This window comes from Vespa crabro, chromosome 6 (assembly GCF_910589235.1).
Source record: "Vespa crabro chromosome 6, iyVesCrab1.2, whole genome shotgun sequence".
Classification (NCBI taxonomy): domain Eukaryota; kingdom Metazoa; phylum Arthropoda; class Insecta; order Hymenoptera; family Vespidae; genus Vespa; species Vespa crabro.
In genome coordinates, this window is record NC_060960.1 from 9,680,119 (window position 1) to 9,685,118 (window position 5,000).

The 5,000-nt window shown below is 40.4% G+C and overlaps 1 protein-coding gene across 19 annotated transcripts in view; it reads right to left on the reverse strand.

The window, feature by feature from the left end:
• Nucleotides 1-5,000, reverse strand: part of LOC124425069 (zinc finger homeobox protein 3) — a 399,866-nt gene that overhangs the window by 77,715 nt on the left and 317,151 nt on the right. The gene's annotated exons all lie outside the window — the stretch shown is intronic.

The following is a 5,000-nucleotide window of genomic DNA, read 5'->3' on the forward strand; positions in this document are numbered from 1 at the left end:
AACACACACAGAGAGAGTGAGAGAGAGAGAGAGAGAGAGAAAGAGATGGATAGACAGATAGTCGGCAAAAAAAAAGAGAAAGAGAAGTCAGCGATATAGTGCGGATAGTCGCGCATACAATGTCATGGTCGGACGAACGAAGGAACGAAGGAACGAACGAAGGAACGAACGGACTGACTGGACTGACTGACTGACTGACTGACGAAGGGACAAACGGATGGACAGGAAAGGTAGAAAAGAAGGGAGAAGGGCCGTAGGGCCTCGTCGAGTATTCCGCCGCTGACGCCGGCAGATTTACGGGCGGTTCGCCGCGCAGACGAGCGCCTCTTTGCGGATTCTTGCCCTTCCACCGATATTATTAGCGATCGCGTCCTCTTTTTGATCAATCCACTCCACTCCATTCCACTCCTCTCCTTCTTCTCTCTTCTTCTCTCCTCTCGACGAAGTAGAAGAGTCAAGAAAGGGCGGACTAACTCTTCTCTCTCTCTCTCTCTCTCTCTCTCTCTTTCTTTCAATCTCTCTTTCTCCTCTCAATCGTACGTTCCTTTCACTCTCTTATATATCCCCCCCACTCTTTTTCGTTAAAAGAGCCAACCACCCTCTCCCTCTTTACGAATCTTTCCTCTTTTTCAGAACCGCGTATAATATCGCCGATAGGCGATGCTATTTTATTCAGGGCCTCGTTTTTCGACCTTCTTTGTCTCGTTAAGTCCGCGAATGAGGTTTCTTATTTTCGACTTAAGAAAGAGAGATTGAGAGAGAGAGAGAGAGAGAGAGATGCTTGCCTCCTTCTCTGAGCCAGGCATGGCACGCCTTCCTTGAGTAATGTTGATTGATATACAACTACGAAGTTTCTTGATATTTCCCCTTACAAAAAGTAACTATTGTAAGATAATATATGTATATATATAATATATATTAGATTCATACATAGACGTCACTACGAATGTCGTTCTGTACTTTTTTTATTCTCTTTCCTTTTAATAAATTAACATCATATAATAATGTCTTTCGTTAAGTAAGAACAATTCTTTTTTTTTTCTTTTTTTCTCTTTCATTATCATTCCTTTACTCTTTCTATTCACAAACATAAATAAGATACGAACAAATCATTCATTCTATCGAGATATAAATATGTATAAATAAATCTATATATATATATATATATATTTTAACATATATTTTTTATTTAAACAAAATCTATCCAAATTTAATATCCCTTTAAAGATGAATAATAACTCGTTTAAGCTTCAAATAAATACGGAAGAAAGACCATGAAAGGATAAGCCAAGCCAATATCAAAGAATAGATAGAGAAAAAGAAAGATAGAAAAAGAGAAGAAAAAGAGAAAGAGAAAGAGAGAGAGAGAGAGAGAGAGAGAGAGAGAGAAATGTATTTTTCGATCGAACCGAAAAGATTCGAGGCGAGTTCCATTTTCGAATTCACACGACGGCGAAGCGATTCTCGCGTGCCCCGCGGAATCTTATTGGCTATTCAGCTCGCGATACCCTAACTGCCCGGCATTCGATGTCTACGAGCCATAAAGCATGGAGGCGACTGTAGTTACACACATAGAAGGAAACACACACACACACACATATACATACATACTCTAGTGAGAGCATAGCGCGAGTTATACCGTACCTACCGTGTCCCTTACGGTAGGCATTACCGAGATTACAGACGCACACTCGGCCTCGTTCGTGAGTGCAAAAGAGAAAGAGAGAGAGAGAGAGAGAGAGAGAGAGAGAGAGATGGAGAAAGATAGATAGAGAATGTGAGAGAGAGAGAGAGATAGAAAGAGAGAGGATAAGAGAGGATCGTATGTGAGGGCGCGAGCTCGTCGAAGTGGGAGGAAGAGCAAGATAGTTCCTGGCGTAATAACCTCCCTCTCGATTCTTTATCCTCTCTCTCTCTCTCTCTCTCTCTCTCTCTCTCTCTCCGTCTCAGACCCTTTGAATCTAGTAAACAGCCTCGATCTTCTATCTTCGTTTCTCTCTTTGGGTCTATTAAAACCGTGCGAGATAATCGGTCGCCCGGTAATACGCCGCAAACCCGCGAATCCGCCAACCACCGCAATTTACTCTCTCGAAACGACCATTTTCTCTCTTTACCCTCTTTTCCTCGATTCGAATCGAAAGAGCGCACGAGCGAGCGAACGAACGAACGAACGAACGAACGAACGAACGAACGAACGAATGAACGAACGAGCGAGCGAGCAAGCAAGCTGCCACTACCACCACCACCATCATCACCATCACCACCACCACCACCATCACCATCACCATCACCATCACCATCACTAACGTTATTACCGGTACTGTTGCTGTTGGTGCTCCTGCTACTCTCTTCTATTCGCCGCGCGCTATTCGCTCTATGCCGGTGAGATTTAATGCGAAGCACGCTTCGTACCTCGAAACTATCTCGCATGGCGGAAACGTGCCTACGATGTCTTTTCGTTCAGCTCTTTCTATGATTGATATATATATATCTTATAGGTATATATAATATTTATATGTTATATATATATATATATATATACATACAATATATGTATATATATATATATATAATTTATTATTATTTATTATACATTATAATGATACGTATCTATATATGTATACTTGTATATATATATATTAGGCAATTATTTTTTTATTATTTTCCAGTGAGAAACCAATTGCGAGATAAAATTGTAATTTCTTATGCCTCATTACGTTATCATAATTCCGATAATATAAATATTTCAAAGTATGAACTGGTTGAAAATTTTTCCTTCGTTCGTTTCTTCACGTTATACATATACATAGATATTTATATATATATATATATATATATATATATATATATATATATATATATATATATGAGCCTTTTGGTAATATATGCCGGTCGGTCGAATGGATAGACTCTCTCCACGCTCGAAGGATCCTTTGGAAATAACTAAAAAGGATTGCCGTATAGGAGTTTTCTCGTTTCTCCCTAATAAGTTCCGTGCAAGCTTCCACCCGTTAGTCATACGTTTATGTTCAGGATGTATGTCTATATTCTAAGGGTGGGTCACCACTCGAGATACGTATCTTCTGGTTATTAATGTATGTCTGCAACCACCCCCTTATCCGAAACTACTACTAACATATTATATACATATATGTATGTACCTATACTAAGCTGCGTGACCTCGAATGGGAATGGTTTGCCAAGACGCGTGGAAGATTGGAAATTACGCGGAAAATCTCTTTTAACGATGTTTCTCTCGTCCACATTTTAGATTATTCCAACGGAATATCGAACAATAAAAGGAAAAAGAGGAAAAAGAAAAAAAAGAAAGGAGAAAACGTTTGTAATTAGATCGCTATCGAAGGTCACGCGATAGGATGGTTGTTCTCGTTAAGATAAAAGAAAAAGAAAGAAAAAAAAATATCCAAAGAGCATAGCATATTTCCTTTCCATCGTTAAATGCCAAAAACGAAATATAACGTTCCTGCAAATCGTTAGATTCGCGAAGATATCGAACTTTCCCTTTCCCCTTCCCCATATATCCCTTCACCCGTCCCTCCTCCTCCTTCCTGATCCTAAACGTGTCCCATAAAGATCGCATAAAATATCCATAGAATATTCCTTCATCAGACCAAAAGGAATCCACGACAAATTGATCTGAGAAAAAGAAATTGTCGTAATAAATGTACCTTTTCATTTTCTGCCGAGTTGAGTATCGCTGTAGAAAGAACTCTCGTATTGATCACATTTAAGAGGCCTCTCCTCCAGGCCAGCGTCCTCCCACAACCAAGATATGAATTCCTAATACGCGAACGTCTCTCTCTCTCTCTCTCTCTCTTTCTCTCTCTCTCTCTGTCTCTTTATCTCTATATTATTCTCTCTTTTTTTCTCTTCATCACCACCCACACCGATTCATCCCTCAACCCTTGTAGCCCATTCCACCCGATCTCTTCTCAGTCTTCGTTCACCCCCTTCGTTCCCTCTTTCTCCGTTCCCATGGACAAGCGAGAAGCTTCGAAAAACTTGGTTACGTTGGCCGGCTCCAGTTCTGGCCGCGATCCAACGGCAATCACGACCATCTTTAATTCCTTTCTTCTGTCCGCCGAGTGACTTATATTCGAAAAAGTCCCCCTTCGAGTTTTAACGGGCGGCTGCGAGGCTCGAATCGGGGATCGCTCTTTCGCACCCGTTTTATTCACCTTCCGTCGTCCTCCACCTTCCAATTCGCCTTTTGCCTCTCTTCTCTCGATTATTCTCTCTCTCTCTCTCTCTCTCTCTCTCTTCGGGATTTGCTTGTTTCTTTATTTTTTTTTTCATCTTTTCTCTCTTTCTTTCTTTCTTCCTTTCTACACGCGAAGGTACTTCCCTTTCTGCTTCTTTCATTTCTTCGTCGACCTTCCTTGTATCCAGTGACCATCATCCGCCTCCACTCCCTATCCCGCTCCCTCCCCCGTTATCCCCGTTGATGATGATTGGGTGACACCGAGTTATTAAAGTGCGATCGGACCAAATTCTCTTCGTTAAATTGTTAGGTATATTTTTTTTCTTTCCTCCTTTTTTCCTTCTTTTTCTTTTCTTTCTTTTTTATGACTACATTATATGATCAATTATTTATTATTACATATATATACATGTGTGTGTGTGTGTGTGTGTGTGTATGTGTGATGTTCTTCAATCGTGCTTAAAAATGACTATAATATTCTTCCCAATTTCAATCCCTTCCACTTTACCACTTGTGTTGTTAAATATCAAGTCACTTTTGTGTCGCATCGTTTCGACGCAATAATAACGAACGCAAATTATTCGAATAATTGTATATAGAAAGGGGCGTATGGCGCGGGTTAAGAAGATTTGCCGCACGGAAAGAAAGAGAAAGAGAAAGAGAAAGAGAGAGAGAGAGAGAGAGAGAGAGAGAGAGAGAGAGAGAAGACAATAATGCCAAGAACGGATCGTCATTATCTCGACCGGCGGAGGAGTTATTATAAGCGAGTTAGGACGAT